Source organism: Neoarius graeffei, chromosome 4 (assembly GCF_027579695.1).
Source record: "Neoarius graeffei isolate fNeoGra1 chromosome 4, fNeoGra1.pri, whole genome shotgun sequence".
NCBI lineage: Eukaryota > Metazoa > Chordata > Actinopteri > Siluriformes > Ariidae > Neoarius > Neoarius graeffei.
The window spans coordinates 101,852,144-101,872,335 of NC_083572.1; the positions used below are offsets into that span (position 1 = coordinate 101,852,144).

The 20,192-nt window shown below is 41.0% G+C and overlaps 1 pseudogene; it reads left to right on the forward strand.

Annotated features, from left to right (window-relative positions):
* The window catches only part of LOC132885423 (zinc finger protein 850-like), a 32,539-nt pseudogene extending 23,556 nt beyond the window's left edge, over positions 1–8,983 (forward strand).
* Positions 8,984–20,192: the final 11,209 nt, after the last annotated feature.

Genomic DNA, 20,192 nt, shown 5'->3' on the forward strand with positions numbered 1-20,192 from the left:
AAAAGGAAAATGATGAAAACTGGAATATCAAGGGGTCTACTGTATCAGAAGGCCCACTGCATTTTGCGAGATCGCAAGCTGTCAAGTTGCTAGAATTCAATCTTTCTAGCTATACTTTCACCCCCTACAGCTATCAGTATTACACATAATCATAGATTAATCACACAGCATTCTAATTCAAGTGAAAATGGTCTTTAAAAATACACACAAGTAGTGATTTAGTCAGAGAAACCAACCAAAACAAGTCTTCAAGTCGCCGGTTTTCTTCATTCTCGTCTTCGTTTCTGTCGTCGTCAGAACTGTCCTCATTTTCTTCTGAAGATGAGCGCTCAGGTTCAAATCTGTAAGGCTGGATACCACCAGGACATTCAGCTGTCAAAATCTCTACTTGTGGGCCATTTTCTTCTTCTGTATCGGTAAAATCAAAGCTAATTTCCTCAGCATCGCTCCTATTTTCTGGTGTGTCCGCCATTGCAACTGCACCGAGTGGTTACTGGTATGACGTCACGCAGCTGTTCCATTGACCGAGAGGGGGCGCTGCGAATGCGGGAAATTTCAAGTGATGGGCATGACCAAATAAAGACCGATTACAACTGCGGGAAGCTTTTGAAAAATCGACGGTCAATTTATTTCAAATCTCGAAAGCATTCTGGTGCAGAATAATGCGACTTTTTTATCGCCACTGCGTGACGCCTTTAACAATAGACATTGTCCCAAAGCAGCTTTACAGAATCTGAATGACCGAAGACATGAGCCAGTTTTATCCCTAATCTATCCCCAATGAGCAAGCCTGTGGCGACGGTGGCAAGGAAAAACTCCCTCAGACAACATGAGGAAGAAACCTCGAGAGGAACCAGACTCAAAAGGGAACCCATCCTCATTTGGGTAACAACAGACAACATGACTATAACATTAACAGTTTTAACATGAAGTCAGTTTCGTTGATGTTATAAACTCTTCATTGATGGAAACTTGAGTGCAAAACTGTTCATGACAGCTGCAGTCCAAAAGTTAGCAAGGCAACTGTAGTCCTCAGCCATAAAAGCATTACTGTAAGTGTCCAGAGCGTTGTCCAAGTGTGACTTTCAACTGACTCTGTGGGACCGTCCTCCACAGGAGCGATGTGATGAGACTCCAACCAGATGTAGGGCATCAGGATGGATTAGGCAGGTCCGAGGAGCAGAAGAGGTCAGAATCTCGATCTCAGGATTGACATGTAACTCAGAGGGACAGATTTTGGGGGGAGAAAACACAGGTTGTTAGGTATGCCCAATGTCACCTAAATAAGTAGGTACAGTATACATTTTGGCGCTGAGTACAAGCAGGGACTCCGGCAAAACTAACTATGACAGCATAACTAAAAGGAGAGAGCCAGAAGGTAACACAGGCATGAGGGAGCCCCGGGACATAAAGCAGCCAGCCACTACACTGACAACAAACTGGAGTGAGCAAGCGAGTGGGGACTGACAGCATCCATACATCCCAGTTTACCAAAACGCTGTATGTCTGAGGACCCTCCAGATCTACACCTTTACTTCATAAACACCATTAGCAAAAGGCTTGACTAAACATATATGTTTTCAGCTTAGACTTAAATGCTGAGACTGTGATCCCCGAACACTACTTGGAAGGCTGTTCCATAACTGTTGGGCTTTGTAAGAAAAGGCTCTGCCCCCTGATGTAGCCTTCACTATACGAGGTACCAGCAGATAGCCTGCACCTTTTGATCTAAGTAGGCGTGGTGGGTCATAAAGGACCAGAAGTTCGCTCAGGTACTGTGGTGCGAGACCATTCAGTGCTTTAAAGGTCAATAGTAGTACTTTATAATCAGTACGAAATTTGATTGGGAGCCAGTGCAGTGTGGATAAGACGGGGTGATGTGGTCATATTTTCTAGTTCTTGTAAGGACTCTTGCTGCTGCATTTTGAACTAACTGGAGCTTGTTTATTCCCTTATTGGAACATCCAGACAGTAAGGCATTACAGTCATCCAACCTGGAGGTAACGATAGCATGAACTAGTATTTCTGCGTCGTGTAGTGACATTAAATTTCTTATCTTAGCAATATTTCTGAGATGAAAGAAAGCTATCCGGGTAATGTTAACGATGTGAGTTTCGAATGAAAGACTGGGGTCAATAATCACTCCAAGGTCTTTTACTGCTGCATGTGAAGAAACAGAAAGGCCATCCAGAGTTACTGTGTAATCAGAAAACTTACTTCTAGCTGCATGTGATCCTAGTACAAGTACTTCAGTCTTGTCAGAGTTAAGCAGAAGGAAGTTAATAAGCATCCAGTGTCTAATGTCCTTCACACATTCCTCAGTTCTGTTAAGCTGTCGTCTCTCATCTGGTTTTGCAGAAATATACAACTGTGTGTCATCAACATAAGTGGAGACTAATACAATGTTTATCACTAAAGTAAATATATTATGTGTTGGGAAAGTCAGACTACTATTTATTTGGGTTTAATGGCAGATTAGGCACCTTTTGGTGCATTACTGCCACCTACAGTATATAATCATTCAGTTTGTGGGTCCGATTCTGTTTATATTCTGGCATACGTGCCAGAAGATATTCAAAATTTAAGATGGCAGGGTGTCACATCAGCATCCATTAAATATAAAAGAGAGGACAGTGAGAAAGTGTCCTCCAGCTTTTGAATATTCATGAGTATACTTCTTTCTTCATTATAATTCTTACAACTAATTAATACATGATATACAGTTTCAGGGAACCGACTTTTCTCACTTAAAACATCTAGAGGTTTACTTTTTCAATAAAGGTAATGATTCAGCCTACAATGCCCCAATCTTAGATGAATCAACATGGCTTAATGAAATCTGTTCCTGGATTGAGTATTTGTCATCTTCACTGATGTTTGTATAGAAAAATTATGTCTACCTTTAGAATCTCTTTCCCACTGTTTGTCACAATTGTAAAATACCCTCTATTAGCTTACTTCTTAACTCTGTTCTGCCATAACTAACACTAATTTAGGCTTCTTTTTTTTTGAAAGATTCTTTGGCAATCCTATCCACTACTTCACTATCCATTATGCCTCTGTGAGTTGGGATCCATAAAAAAAATTAACCTTAGATCCTAAGCATTTGAGATGATACAAATTTAAAAACAGCTCAGTTATAAGCTCTGGTCTCGCATTAAATATTTAATGCAGAACTGAAGAAGAATCTGAGCATATAACTATATTTTAAAGACTTGTCTCCTTTGCCTATTGAAGTACACATTAAATGGCTACTGTTTCTACTGTAAACACAGAGAGACCATCTATTACTAAATCAAAACTCTAGCTGATAAAAAAAAGCTAGTTTTACTGGACAGAGGATCGTTAGAGCCATCTGTATAATTCTGAAGAACAGAACTCCAAACAGATTGAAGGTGATTCATAAGAGAAGCCTGCATTTTTATCATGAATACCATTAAGTGGATTGAAATCTACATCTACAAAAAGAAGGAGCCATTCAGGAACTGAAGCCCAGCTTGAGCAGGGATAGTATCGAGTAACTTAAAATCTTTAGCCTATTTTAAACATTGACTTATGTTATGTTCTGTTTTCTATTGAATTCATAGCATTCAGACATTAGTACTGGTGGCACAAACACTGGTTCTCTGTTCCAAAAGTTTAATGAAAGCTAAATACGTCCCACTCTTCGAGGGGCCCCCCATTTCTACAAGCAAAGCAAGAATGGACGTAGAACTCAAAGCACCACTACAATACACTGATGCCCCTTTTCCACCAAATCAGTTCCAGGGCTGGTTCGGGGCCGGTGCTGGTTCACAACTTGTTCAACTTGCGAGCCAGCTGAGAACTAGTTTGTTTTTCCATAGCTCGGGGTGCTAAGGGGAGCCATGTCATTACGTTGCTGTATACGTCAGTTACGTCGCTGCATTTGCATAAACCTTGGTGCAAACATCGAAGCAACAACAACAACAATAATGGATGACTTTGCGTTTGTACAGCTGCTGCTTCTCGTCACTTAAAAATGGTGACCTTTCGCAGTCTTGCTATTGTTGTTGGTCTTAACAATTCCGCCCCCCCGCTGACGTAAGCGGTTCTTTCCTCTGGCCCAGCAAAGAGCTGGTGCTAGCCTGGAACCGGTTTTTCTGGCCCCAGAGCCAGTTCTTTGTCAGTGGAAACAGAAAACCCGGTTCCAAACTAAGCACTGGCCCCGAACCAGCCCTGGAACTGCTTTGGTGGAAAAGGGGCAACAGTGCCTGTGCTTGTACTACATCAAGTCTTTTTTTAAAGTCAAACAAAACCCCAAAAAATAAAAGCTGTGAGAGCCAACCACGGCGAGTGCCCTGATGTGCCCCGGCACATTTAAATGAAAAATAAAAATTTCTAACCACAATTTGTCCATTTAAAAAGTTATGATATTGCTAAAAATAGGCTTACCTGGGTGCAGCCATTTGCGATGAAACCAGATACAGTTTGAGAGGTTAAACTGGCTGAGAGGTTTCCCAAAGGAATCCCGAGCCAGTTTGATTATATTAACTATAGATGAATGACATTTCTTGACGCAGTGCCTTCCGAGGGATCGGGTGTCATGGGTGTTCAGCTTAGGCTTGTGCCCTTGCCTTTTATGCATCAAAATTCCCCATGTTCCTTGAATCATTTAATGATATTACACACCATAGAGGGTGAAATATCAAAATCCCTTCAGATCTTTCTTTGAGGAACATTTTGTTTTAAAATGTTTCAATAACTTTTTTTCATGCATTTGTTGACAAACTGGAGATCCTCAGCCCAGCTTTGCTCCTCAAAGACTAGGCCTGTCCTGGATACTGATTTTGTATCATATCATGATTACAGTGACTTGTTGACATCACCTGTTTCATTTCACATAATTATTTAATTGTTTTACCTCATTACTAACCCTAAATTTCCCCATCCCATCGTTTTTTGGAATGTTGATGCAGGCCTGAAATGCAGGAATGGATGTATATTAACAAATGAAATGAAGTTGACCAGAAAAAAACCACAAACCTGAAATATCTTGAGTTCATTCTGTCTGCAATGTAATACAAATCAATGTCAATTTTGAAATCACTGCTTTTTAAAAAAAAAAATGTGTATATACTGTAGGTCAAAAGTTTGGGCACCTACTCATTCATAAGTTTTTCTTTATTTTGAATATTTTCTACATTGTAGATCAATACAGAAGACATCAAATCTATGAAATAACCCATGGAATTATTTGGTGAACAAAGTGTTTTTTTTTTTTTAAAAACAAAAACACTTTCATGTTTGAAGGTTCTTTAAAGAAAATTTCATAGGATGTGGCCATACGCTACACTCAGATCCACATAGACTGCTATTAGAGGTCCTCCATATTTCTCGATCAGTCTTTACAATAAATATTCCATCTGATGTCGACCGATTTTGCCAGAACCCATACTGTACTTCACTCATACGATCTTAATGTGCAATTTTAAATCAATTAATGATAATTTTTGCAAGAATCTGACTCGTGTTTGCTCCTACAGATTTTCCTGCAATAGTTTGCATCTATGTTCTTCAGTCCCTTTTTGAACAAACAAGTGATGTTAGCATGAAGCCATGAGGTTGGGACCACAACACATGTCCAAATCAACGTCAAGTGAGTAAGGATTGCACCAAACAAGACCTTCCTCTCATTGTACTTCAACCCTTCGGTTTTCCACTCGTCACCCGGCACTTTTATTGTTCTTAAAGTTCTTGAGGACTCTTCGCCTTTTGTTCATCTGGGAAATCCTCGTTGATGTATACCACGCCATCTCTCGGATGTGGGTATTCATCAGGGTTCTCAAGTTCAGGAGGTAGTGCTGGTTTTTATAGCTAAGCAAGTCTCCAATCTGTTGTTGCAACATTACATCTTTCCACGGTTCTTTCTTCTTAATCGGGTTGGTCTTTGGGCAAACTTCAACACAACTCCTTATGGTTGTTACTATTCGTTCATCCAATTTATTCACTTCATTAATTTTCTAATCCTTGAAATGCACTATCCAATTTTTCCTTCAGTCTTGTTTGGCTCTCTGGGCTGTCCTGTAGGGCCTGGACATCAGGTGTTGGTTTTACTTCACCTGTAGGTGCTGTATTGAGTTGGTGTCGTAACTCTCACTTTGTGTTGGGAAATTTCACATTCATCATTAGCAAACGGTGCTCTGTATCAAACAAACAAGATGGTCCAATGAACACCTGGCAAGAGCGGATGAATTTGGAGGAATTTCGCATTGCTGACATCAAATTTAAAATATATAATATATATTTTTTCAGAAAACAATTTCTTCGTTTCAACGTTTATGTTGTCTTTGTACTGTTTTCAATGAAATATAGGATTTTCATGATTTGCCAAATCACATTGTTTTTAAGAGACAGTGGCCCAAACTTTCTGGAATTGTGTGAGCGTGTGTGTGCGCCAAAACTTTCAAACTGTAATGCCCACTCGCACCTGATTTGTTATCCCATTGATTGAAAACACCTGACTCTAATTTCACATTCAAATTAACTGCTGATCATAGTAGTTCACATAATTTTGCCACTCACAGATATGTAATATTGGATCATTTTCCTCAATAAATGCATGATCGAGTATAAAATTTTCACCTCATTTGTTTAATTGTCTCATTTGTTTAATTGTCGATCTAATTTTAGGACTTGAATGATAATCTGGTTAGGTTTAGGTCATATTTATGCAGAAATGTAGAAAATGCTAAAGGTTTCACAAACTTTTAAGCACCACTGTAGATAATTAGTGGAAGCATAGGGATATGAGGTGTACTGTCAGTGCCACAGACAGTATATTCTAAATAGGGAAAAATAATGAAACATGTTAATGTTCTCTCCAATCTTTGACTAACTGATCATCAGTTTGAAGTCACTGTGTTCAATTTTCATGCAAACAAGAAGTGTTCAGATAACTCAACGCAACTATACTAACCAAGTTCTTGAAGAGAATTATGATGAAAATTAAGTCTCTTGTGAAGTTAATTTTATATGAAAAGCATACCAAGCTAATTGTTTGTCTTTTTTTCTGATCAAGGAATAAATGTCTAATTGCAAGTCATCTTCCGTTTGTAATTCTGCAAACATGCCAAGAGAACCCACTATGATGAATTCAGAAGAGATTGACCATGAGAATTCGGTACCTACAAGAAGCTCCAGTGGTCAGCCAACTTCATCTGGTATTCCCTACACTTGCAAACAAAGACAAAAACCAATTTACCACTGCTCAGAGTGTGGGAAAAGTTGTAAACATAGAAGTGCTCTCCAAATACATCAGCGCATTCACACAGGAGAGAAGCCTTATTACTGCACAGAGTGTGGAATGAGATTTACGCATGAAGCTAATTGCCGAAGACTTCAGCATATTCATTCAGGAGAAAAGCCACATCACTGCTCACAGTGTGGAAAAAGCTTTAGGGATACAGGGAACCTCAAAACACATCAGCGCATTCACACAGGAGAGAAGCCGTATCGCTGTTCAGACTGCGGAAAGAGTTTTACTGATCGTGGAAAGCTTGTAAAACATCAGCGCATCCACACAGGAGAAAAGCCCCATTACTGCACAGAGTGTGGAATGAGTTTTACGCAAGAGGGTAATCTCCAAAGACATCAGCGTGTTCATTCAAGAGAAAAGCCGTATCTCTGCTCACAATGTGGAAAAAGCTTTTGGGAAAGACGAACTCTCAAAATACATCAGCGCATTCACACAGGAGAGAAGCCGTATCACTGCTCACAGTGTGGAACAAGCTTTAGGGAAAGACGAACTCTCAAAATACACCAGCGTATTCATACAGGAGAGAAGCCATATCACTGCTCAGATTGCGGGAAGAGTTTTACTGTTAGTGGAAATCTTGTAAGACACCAGCGCATTCACACAGGAGAGAAGCCCTATTACTGTTCAGACTGCGGGAAGAGTTTTACTGACAGCGGAAAACTTGTGAAACACCAACGCATTCACACAGGAGAGAAGCCCTATTACTGCTCAGAGTGTGGAATGAGTTTTCAGCGAGACGATCATCTCCAAAGGCATTGGCGTGTTCATTCAGGAGAAAAGCCGTATCTCTGCTCACAGTGTGGAATAAGCTTTAGGGACAGAGGAGCTCTCAAAACACACCAGCGCATTCACACAGGAGAGAAGCCGTTTCACTGCTCTCAGTGTGGAAAAAGCTTTCGGGATGCAGGAAGCCTCAAAATACACCAGCGTATTCATACAGGAGAGAAGCCGTATCACTGCTCAGATTGCGGGAAGAGTTTTACTGTTAGTGGAAATCTTGTAAAACACCAGCGCATTCATACAGGAGAGAAGCCGTATCACTGCTCACAGTGTGGAAAAAGCTTTCGGGATGCAGGAAGCCTCAAGACACACCAGCGTATTCACACAGGAGAGAAGCCGTATCACTGCTCAGACTGTGGGAAGAGTTTTACTGTTGGTGGATATCTTGTAAAACACCAGCGCATTCACACAGGAGAGAAACCGTATTACTGCTCAAAGTGCGGGAAGAGTTTTACCAATAGTGCAACCTGTATGAAACATCAGCGCATTCACACAGGAGAGAAGCCATGTTGTTGTTCGGACTGCGGGAAGAGTTTTACTGTTCGGGGAAATCTTGTACATCAGCGTATCCACACAAGAAGAACCCCTATGACTGCACCGAGTGTGGAATGAGTTTTACACAAGAGGCTAATCTCCAAAGGCATCGGTGTGTTCGTTGCGGAGAAAAGCCATGTTGCTGCTCACATTGTGGACTGAGCTTCAGTTATTCAAGTGTATTTAAGAAACACAAGTGCATTATAGCAGACCTGCCCATATGCAACACATGAATTTGCCAAGTCAAGAAACATTATTATTCTTATTGTTGTTATCATGGGTGTAATGATAAACTCCAGTCACAATTCATTTTGATTCGAGATATTGCTTCATGATTTGATTCAAATTGATTCAGTATATTTTGAAAAAAAAAAAATTTAAAATTGATTGAAAAGACAATTTTAATTTTGAATCAATGCAGAACAATTCATTCTTGTCTGTATAAAACTAAAGCAAAAATTGCTATGAATAAAGATTTAATATTTTAAATAAAATGTACTGCACTTTCACAATATCTTAAATTTATAAAGTCTCCCCAAAATTTTTTGATTCTAACCAAGTAAAGTGATCCACTGAAACACAGTATGAGCTCCACAGCATTGCCTGAGGCATCATTTTCACCAGAAATGGAGCTCTAAAGTTGACTAATATTGCCACCTGTTACAAACCTGGCCTGAGTTTTCCAAAAGCATTGCAGCACAAAGATAATCTGTAAATGGTAGAGCAAGCAGCACAATGAACAGTCTCTTTCCTAGTTAAGATGCTCTTCGCGTTAAGAGGCTTTTGGGAAACCCACCCCTGATTAGTGAACTATACCTTTCATTGGGCATGTAACGATTCACTCAGTTCATGTTTCAGTTTGATTCACTATATTGGGTTCATGATTAAATTTTCCCACAATATTTTTGGAGGAAAAAAAAAACTTTATCTGGAGAAGCTTGCTTAAAAACTGTTAAATGAAAACCTTACATAAGCAATAGAACTTTTGTGGTAATCTTCAAAATGCCAGCTATTTGATGTAGGACCCTGGACTGTCCTTTCTGCACATATTGTGTCTCTTAGAGTGACTGATAAGCCTTGCACACTGCCTGACCAAGAGACTGGGGTTAATCTTTAAAATAGGCAAAAATGAAAAAGCAGACTGAAATGTTTTGAAAAATTTATGAATTTCTAAATTGGGGGAAAAAAAATCTTCACCTTATTCAAATAAATGACTTCACATACCGGGCGGCACGGTGGTGTAGTGGTTAGCGCTGTCGCCTCACAGCAAGAAGGTCCGGGTTCGAGTCCTGTGGCCGGCGAGGGCCTTTCTGTGTGGAGTTTGCATGTTCTCCCCGTGTCTGCGTGGGTTTCCTCCGGGTGCTCCGGTTTCCCCCACAGTCCAAAGACATGCAGGTTAGGCTAACTGATGACTCTAAGACTACGTTCAGACTGCACCCTGAAACGACCCATATCCGATTTTTTTGCCCATATGCGACCTGTATCCGATTTGTTATTGACAATCTGAACGACACAGATCCGATTTTTTCACATGCGACCCAGGCCGCTTGGATATGTGGTCCTAAATCCGATACATATCCGATATTTTCACATGCGACTGCAGTCTGACCGGACAGGTCGCATTCCTGCGACCTACACGTCATCAACAAGAGACAAACGTCACTATTCTGCGTTGGCTAATCCCGCCTCTTTGGTGGAAAACAACAACATTTGTACAGTTTTCAGAATTTAAATAGACTTTTATAGAATTGATCAAGCTAGTGGTGGATTTGGTAGGGACCTGGATGTTGATCTGTTAGCCTGATTAAATAAAACAGTTTCTATAACTGATTTATAACTTAAACCATCCTGTATTACAAGATTATAAGATTGTTCTGGAAATTTCCAGTAATTTGACACCTTTGGTCTCATTAGTCTGCTGCCCACATTCATCAGATTATTGTGTGAGTTCCGCCACCGCCACAAAAACCACATCGCCAGGTCTCGCCTCATCTCCATAGCAAACTGCACTGGTGTTTATGCACCTTGAGCCAGCGCTGAGAGAAGTTGCAGAATTCAGCTGGCTATAAACAATCTAAATAAATATTTATAAAAATGTAGAAAAAGTTTATTAATATGACAAAATAAATATGTGCAAATTATTAAGCCTGAATTAAGAGTTTGGTAATACAGCGGCCGTATCCCAAATGACTGCCTACTGAAGCTCGAGTGCACTATATAGAGTTTAAAAATCCATTACTTCCTAGTAACATGTAGTGCACTTATATAGAAATTAGAGAGACATTTAGGAGTCAACCCTCATTACCAGGCTACATGTTTTCATTTCAGTTCAGAAACAAAAACACACACGAGACCTCACACTTTAACACTAACCAGATAATTAAACAAACAAAACAAAAAAAAGAAATCATTAAACTTGAAGAGTGCGCTTTTTTTTGTTTACGTATTACGTAGATGTGCTTATTACGTGTCAATTTGCGCATGCGGGACACTTTTGGGTCGTTTTCCGTTCATATTGGAGATCGCATACAAGTCTCATATAATTGGTAATGTGAACGGCCTAACAAAAAAATCGGATTTCACAACAAATCGGATATGGGTCGTTTCAGGTTGCAGTCTGAACGTAGTGTAAATTGACTGTAGGTGTGAGTGTAAATGGTTGTCTGTGTCTATCAGGGATGTGATTTTTCCGCGAATTCGCGGAATTCTGCTTTTTTCACCTCAAAATTTGAAAAAAAAAATTTTTCCGATTTTTCGCTCAAAAATCCGCATTCATATCCTATTCGTTCCGACTTTCAGTAATTCCGTCATTGAGATGAAACGAGGTACGTGATTGGCCCATCGCTGTGTAACAACCAATGAACGCGCTTGTTAGATAGCTGTACGTAAGCTTGCTTCAAACAAAGAGTTGAAAGATGGCAGCCTCCGTGATCGAGCGTAAAGATGCACCTGATCATCAGTTTGGTGTGTGTGTGTGTGTGTGTGTGTGTGTGTGTGTGTTTTTAAAGTAAATAAACATGGGAAAGAAGAAAAAAAACAACCCAGCTCATTTCTTTCCCCATAATAAACCTGTGAGTGGTGATGGCGTCACTGCACGTGCGACAGTTGGGTATGTTTTTGCGGGGTGACGAAGGTTGCCGTGGCAACGGGGCCTTGCGCCATCTGTTGCTTCCTGGATGCGCATGCGCACGCTATGAAAGCTGTGGTGAAAAGGTTAGCATCGGAGGCTAAACCTTCTGAGGAGAAAAGAAGGGGCGGTTTTTATTTCAGTTTGTTTTAGTTACGTCCGAAGAAACAGCAGTTTAAATCACGGCTCTAGTTTACAAATCAAAATGGTTACTCAGTGAAAACAAAACAAAAGCTAGAGAGAGGGGGAGCGGTGGGAGTTTAACCCGGGAAAGTGAGTCTGTGAGGCGGCAGTGATGCTTGACCCCTCCCGCCTCCTCTCACTTTACCTCAGAGTCTCTGCCAACTTCATCACAGATTATTTCACCTTTTTCACTCGAAGTTAGTTTTAATTTTCACTCAAAACTTTTCCCACAGCGTGGATGTAAGGTAATTATACACAATTTTGATTTGTTTATTCAATATTAAAATGTTGGTGCAAATAATACATACTTGCCAACTTTTCAAAATTCTCATGAGGGAGAAAAGTGCATGAAAGACATTTTCAGTTGGCCGAGGGTCTGATGCGCGGTTGAAATGATAAAAACAGTGGATCCCAATTAATTGCAAACACATTTTTTGTGAATGTTGTTTAGTGAAAAAGTGATTTTTATTCTTGCATATGAAAATCCTCAAGTGAGTGAACACTGTACAGTTCTGTATATGAGTCAATTTCACAGAAAACGTATTTTTTTTTGTCCAGACGTGTTTTGTTTACATTTTGAGATTTCTAAAACCTTTTTATGGTCTCATATGATAAAACATTATCAGTTCTACCTTGCATTTCAAAATTTGACTACTTTGGTTCATAAATGTGTATTTTGTAGCAAATTTTAGGGTCGAAAATGAGCAAAAATGGCTGTCCCACTGAAAAGAGACTTTTTTTCAGACATGATTCTTAATGTTAGACAAAGGTGGAATTGAAACTTTTTCATGTTCAACGACAAGACTGTGGAAACCACAATGGACATATGATGTCACAAATTGAAAATGCCATTAAGAAAAGATATTTTTTCGATGTTTTGTTAATTTTTGTACCTGTCCCAGAGGCTTGTGTCAGTTCTGTTACTGTGATTAATCACATAACAAAAATAAATGCTCCCAAAAGCTATTATTGAAATTATTTGTTGCCAAGGATCTACATATTCTCACCTTTTATATGGATGGCAGAATGAACTGAATCTAAGAATATTTACTTAAAAATTTCAGTTTTGGTAAGTAGTCTATGCATGACTAATTTTTTTGTGTCAATCCTGTTACCCTGTCTAAACGAGGTGTGCAGTAACTTAATCAAATATTAGAAGTTGCCATACATAAGAAGCAAACCGGGAGACTACCAGGAGCAATAGAGTTTAATAAATAACGGTGGATGAATTCTTATGTTGCATCATGTTTGTTTGAAAAGGCACATTTAGGTATGTTCAACTTCTACAGTAATTGAAAGTATAAATTTTGTTTTTCCTTATACAATTTTCTATTTATTCTAATGCAGATGATTTAATTTAGAATGACATTTTTAGGTTTCATGTTTTGGCTTTTTGTCAGTTAAGAATCATTGAATTTACTATAGGGGCTCAGAGTTGCATGTTGACCATTAAATTAGCTTGAATTTGTTAATCATGACAAGTTTTTTCTTGTGTTTGCTTGCCATTTTAGTACAATTTTTAAGTCAGAAAACCCCAGAACCCAGGAGCTTCGGGGGGCTTCGCCCCCCTTGTCCCCCCACCAGGGCGCTGCCCTGGACCAGCTGGGGGCCTATGGCCCCCAGACCCCCGGCTAAAAATTTTCAGATAATTTCACCAGCCCCAAATCACATCCCTGGTCTATGTGTCAGCCCTGTGATGACCTGGCGACTTGTCCAGGGTGTACCCCGCCTTTCGCCCGTAGTCAGCTGGGATAGGCTCCAACTTGCCTGCGACCCTGTAGAACAGGATAAAGCGGCTAGAGATGATGAGATGAGACTTTAACAAATGGCTTCGGCCTTTTGCTCATTAGCAGCACCTTCTTTTTCATTGGCGGTTGGCAAGCAACAATTGGTGTGCATTACCGCCACCTTCTGAAATGGAGTGTGGGTCTGGATTAGCTATACCTACTCTAGACTTAAAAAAAAAAAGGAAGGGGGTTGTAGACTATATTCTCCAAAGAAGTCCAGTTTCCCGTATGAAATGGAATAAGTGACTAAAACATGGCTCTCCTGATTGCCTTTGGAGTAGTTCTTTAAGCCTTAGGGGCACTTTAACTTTCTCTCCTTCAAGGCCTCTGGGTAGCTCTTGTCTCTCACTCTGATATTTTACACAGGATTCAATGACATGCTCAGTGGTTTCTAGGATTTTACAGGTACAACAGTTGCCATCTACATGTTTCTTCATTAAAAACAATGTGCTGTTCAATCCTGTGTGGCCTACCCTCATTCTTGAAACCATGTCTTCTTCCTGAGTGCTTCTGTGCGTCATTCTGCCCTACCCCACTGTCTTCTGGATACTATAAAGGTGTCTACCAGTTTGCCCACTGTCCCACAGATCCTGTCACTTTTGCCTCAGTTTATCTTTAATAATGCTCTTAAGTTCTGACTTACTGTACTTAATGTTCATATCTACACTCGGTCGATCTGCAGCTTCCTTGGCATGCTGGTCTGCTAGCTCATTCCCTACCACTCCAATGTGCGCTGGCACCCACAAGAGTGTTACTCTGACTCCTGACCCCTGCAGACTGCTGACCAGTTGGACTATTTCTATTACAATATCTTGTCTAGACTGTGATTGTACATTCTTAATACTGTACAGTGCTGAAGTTGAATCTGAGGCAATAACAGTATTCAGTGGCCTTAACCTATTACTTTCCACCCAGGATAGAGCTAATAAAATAGCCACTAGTTCCACTGTATATACAGCCAAGTTGTCGCTCAGTCTTTTCATAAGAGCAACTTTTATCGTAGGGATGTCAAATGCAGCCCCTACTTGATTATCCTCTCTCTTAGATGCATCTGTATATATAATAGATCTATCCCCATACCGGCTCTGAATATACCATGCAACATAAAATTTGTCTACTTCTGTCTCCTCTCTTGCCTCCAGGAGGCCTAGGTCAACTGCAGGCATCTCTAAGGTCCACAAAGGAACTGCAGAATATGATACTGTATGACAAACGTTTAGGTTGTTGATCTCCATTTCTCTTGCCTTCTCTTCAATAATCCAACCAAAGCTTCTGACTCTCTCATTTCCTCTCTCTTGACAGTTCATCAGTGTATTTAGGCCTATGTGACCCTCCTGGTGACCCTTAAGATTAGCCCAGTATACCAGTGACAACTGATCTCTCCGCAGGTGTAAAGGCATCTCCCCCAGCTCCACTTGTAAGGCTGCCACAGGTGAGGTTTTCATAGCTCCCATACACAGTCGTAGGGCTCGATACTGTACAATGTCTAGCTTATTTAGTGTAGACTCAGCAGCAGACCTATACACAATGCACCCATAATCAATCACTGACCTTATTAACCCTGTATAAACTGACTTCAATGCCTGCCTATCAGCCCCCCACTCTATACCTTTCAGACATCGCATAACATTTAGTATTCTTTTACACTTTTCTATAATTTTCTGGATGTGCACTGCCCAGGTTAACTGTTTATCAAACCATATACCAAGGTACTTAAAGTGGTTCACCCTCTCCAACTCTTTACCCCCCATTGTTACTCTCAAGTCCTGATGTATTGCTCTCCTTGTGAAGAACATAATTTTTGTCTTTTCCACAGATATCCTAAAGCCCCATTTTAGAGCCCATTTTTGTACCGTATCCACTGCTTGCTGCATTTTATGTACAATATGATCTATGTTCCTTCCTCTTTTCCACATAGCACCATCATCAGTAAATAAAGCAACATCTATGGACTTGTCTATATTCTTAAAAACATCATTTATCATTACTGTAAACCAGGGCCACTGACAGCTTTGGCTGGGCCCGGGACAAAATGTTCTGAATGGGCCCCCCCTAACAACCCCCCCCCCGGGCCAACCCACACACACATCCTTTAACCGAACGCCATTAAATGTATTCCGTTACGCCCCAAGCCTGCATGCGACAGCCCCCGCAATGCCTTCCTAAACTCGTGGATAGTCTACTATAATCACGCGATTGGGGTGCTCTTGAAGGAGCAGCGATGGACGGGGGATTTCGGGCAGGGCTGGGGGCGAACATAGTATACTGTGCGTGCGTACTGTCCAGTGTGAAAAGCAGAGAAGAACACACCGCTCGAGAAACGGCGGGATATGATTGCGGGCTAATGTGAATATTCTTAGCTTCAATCAGATATATGAAACACAATGCTATTAAGCCGTTGTGGTTATGAAATGATTCAATGCCCTGTGCGTTTGATATGGTGTTCAGTGTGACTTGCTCTCCCCTCGTTTGTAACATGAATTGCGTGCCACGCGTGCCTTGGTTGGGGTTACTTTACGGGGCTGGAAAAAGTTGGCTGTGTCTTACCTGTAGGGCAGGGGTGTCCAAACTGATCCATAAAGGGCCGTGTGGCTGCAGGTTTTCATTCCAGCCATGCAGCAGCACACCTCATTTGGCTTATTCAATCAACTGACACACCCACCCTTTAATCAAGGGTGGGTGTGGCTGCAAGTATTTGACTGTGTGAAGACAGTTCAGTTGATTGAATGAGCCAAGTCAGGTGTGCTGCTGCATGGCTGGAATGAAAACCTGCAGCCACACGGCCCTTTATGGATCAGTTTGGACACCCCTGCTGTAGGGTGACCACCGACACGAGTCTGTAAGTTAGGACACTTGTGTCCAAAAGTGAGGACAAAGGCCCTAAAGTTAGGACACCGTCGCGTTACGGGGGGGGGTAAGAAAAACTTATAAAAAAAACGTGTGGTCAATATATATTTATTAACTTGGAACACCTATCAAAAAGAGAAATGTGGAAAATGATGGTCAAGCTAATGTCAACAAGAAACAAAATGTCACTGTAAAGAGTTGTGTCCATCTATAGACACTGAAAAAACAGTCTTTGCCATGCCATAGGCCAACATATTTATTCACTTGAAAATGACCATCAAAAAGAAAGAAAAATCGAAAAATGAGTCAAGAAACATGTAGGCCTACTGTCATTTAGCCTACTATACTGGCCTTGGCTTATCCACAGGAACTAAACTAAAAAAAACAAAACATTGTTGTGTTCATTTATGCTCATCCAAAAAAAATATCAAAAAGAAAAACATGAAAAATGACAGTCAACCATGTCATTTACATTTGGCCTATAACCTTGGCAATACATTTGGCATTCTCTCTGTGGCGGTCTGTGTCCACGTGTCTGTCTATCGCACCTTTACCTCTGCTCCCCACATCAATGTCAATGCGACAGAGCTTGTAGAAGGCGAAGTGTTCTCCTTTTTGGCTCTTGCCGACAAAACGATGCTCTAAGCACCAAGCATTTTTAAAGGATGTCTTTCGTTTCGGCATGAGTATTGTTCAACAGCATGCGTGCCAACATTCATAGGTTTTTCCGTACAAACATTCGCACTGCGTGCGCAGCTCGGAGGAGCAAAAATCAGTCAATCGCGTGAGCTCAGCTTTTGAGTGACAGCAGCTTCCAGACAATCAGAGGCTGCAGAGGCTCCATCAGCTGTGTGCACAGCGCGAATGTTTGTACGGAAAAACCTATGAATGTTGGCACGCATGCTGTTGAACAATACTCATGCCGAAACGAAAGACATCCTTTAAAAATGCTTGGTGCTTAGAGCATTGTTTTGTCGGCAAGAGCCAAAAAGGAGAACACTTCGCCTTCTGCAAGCTCTGTCGCATTGACATTGATGTGGGGAGCAGAGGTAAAGGTGCGATAGACAGACACGTGGACACAGACCGCCACAGAGAGAATGCCAAATGTATTGCCAAGGTTATAGGCCAAATGTAAATGACAATCCCTGTAGGCTGTCTTTGCCTGTATGTCATCGCAGAATAGCAAGTGTAAATAATGGGCGGGGATTTTTGACGATTGATGCAACGGTGGCGGCTGAGGGTCCGAAATGAGGACAAAATGTAAAAAGTGAGGACGTGTGACAGACGTCCGGACAGACGGCTCTAAAACCGGACTGTCCGGACGAATGGTCACCCTACTTACCTGGCTCAGCTGCCCCACTGCCTTTGCTAGTACCTGCTGCATCATCCGAATCTTTTTTAAAATATTTATGCAGTGAGCCCCTGAGTCTCTTGGTTTCTTCCTCTCTTTTTCTCTTTTCTTTTCTGTGCTCCTGACTTGTGCATGTTGGCAAATGGCACGCACGCTGATTGTCGAAGCGCTATGATCGAACGATGTCGTTTTTTTCCCCTTAATCAAAGAGTCAGACCAAACCATTTTTGCATTAGGGGTGGTAGGGGGTTCTTGACGCCTTTTTCAAAGACAATAAAGGCAAAAGATCTAGAAATCATTTACTGAATGCAAATATAGCACATTTCTCCCCCAAATCAACACATTTTGAAATGAAATAAAAATAAATCGCAACTTCATGAGAGCCCAGTTCTGGGCCCTCCCCATTCCTGGGCCCGGGACAACATACCCGTTTGTCCCCCCCTGTCGGCGGGCCTGCTGTAAACAATAATGGGCTTATTATGCTACCTTGTGGGGTTCCATTATCAACCTCGTATTCATTGCTAAAAACACCATTGATTCTGACTTTGATTTTCCTGTCTGATAGGAAATTTCTAACCCATTGCCATATTCTGCCTCTTATACCAAGCTGAGACAGTTTAACAAGCAATCTCTCCTTCCACAACATATCATACGCCTTCTCAATGTCAAAGTACACTGCTACAACAGTCTCTTTATTGACTTGTGCCTTTCTTATGACATCCTCTAATGCTATTGTTGGGTCCATTGTGCTTCTGCCCTTCCTAAAACCTGACTGATATTTCTGTATCAACCCTCTGGTCTCTAGGAAATATACCATTCTATCATTGACCATTCTTTCAAGTGTTTTCCCCATCTGGGAAGTCAATGCTATTGGCCTATAGCTGCCAGGATTTTTAGGGTCCTTTCCAGGTTTCCATATTGGAATAATGATAGAGCTCCTTCCATGATTGGGGGAGTACTCCCTCTTCCCACACCTTATTATATAAGTGAAGCAATACTCCTTTACCCTCATCACTCAGGTGTTCTAGCATAGAATAACATATTCTATCCCTTCCTGGAGTAGACCTACCTACCTTCTGCAGAGCACTGTTTAACTCCTGAAGTGTAAATAACCCATTTAACACTCCTTCTTCCCCTACATTCTCCTGCATTTCATACTTTGCCATTGTACTCTGTCTAGCCCTTACCTCCTCCAGGCTTAGGTTTCCTGAACTATGTACTTTAACTAAGGTCTTCACAATTGCCTCTGCCTTGTCTTTACTGTTTATCATAACCTTCCCTTCTTCCACCAGTACTGGGTATTCATATTCCCTTCTGTTACCCCTCATCTTCTTAATCATTCCCCACATTTGTTCAATAGGAGTTGTGCGCCCAAGAGAACTGCAGAACTGTCTCCAATACTCCTTCTTTGTCCTCTTAATCACTCTTCTTACCTGGGCTTGAGACCTCATACTCTGTCAGACACTGGTAATTATGTGTCTTTTTTAAAATTCTAAAAGCCTTGTTTCTTTGTTTAATGGCTTCACCGCATTCCTTAGTCCACCATGGCACTATTTTAGTCAGACTTTTTGGCTTTGTCATAGGAATAGCCTTTGTGCCGCACCTACAACCCCGATTCCAAAAAAGTTGGGACAAAGTACAAATTGTAAAAAAACGGAATGCAATAATTTACAAATCTCAAAAACTGATATTGTATTCACAATAGAACATAGACAACATATCAAATGTCGAAAGTGAGACATTTTGAAATTTCATGCCAAATATTGGCTCATTTGAAATTTCATGACAGCAACACATCTCAAAAAAGTTGGGACAGGGGCAATAAGAGGCTGGAAAAGTTAAAGGTACAAAAAAGGAACAGCTGGAGGACCAAATTGCAACTCATTAGGTCAATTGGCAATAGGTCATTAACATGACTAGGTATAAAAAGAGCATCTTGGAGTGGCAGCGGCTCTCAGAAGTAAAGATGGGAAGAGGATCACCAATCCCCCTAATTCTGCGCCGACAAATAGTGGAGCAATATCAGAAAGGAGTTCGACAGTGTAAAATTGCAGAGTTTGAACATATCATCATCTACAGTGATTAATATCATCAAAAGATTCAGAGAACCTGGAAGAATCTCTGTGCGTAAGGGTCAAGGCCGGAAAACCATACTGGGTGCCCATGATCTTCGGGCCCTTAGACGGCACTGCATCACATACAGGCATGCTTCTGTATTGGAAATCACAAAATGGGCTCAGGAATATTTCCAGAGAACATTATCTGTGAACACAATTCACCGTGCCATCCGCCGTTGCCAGCTAAAAC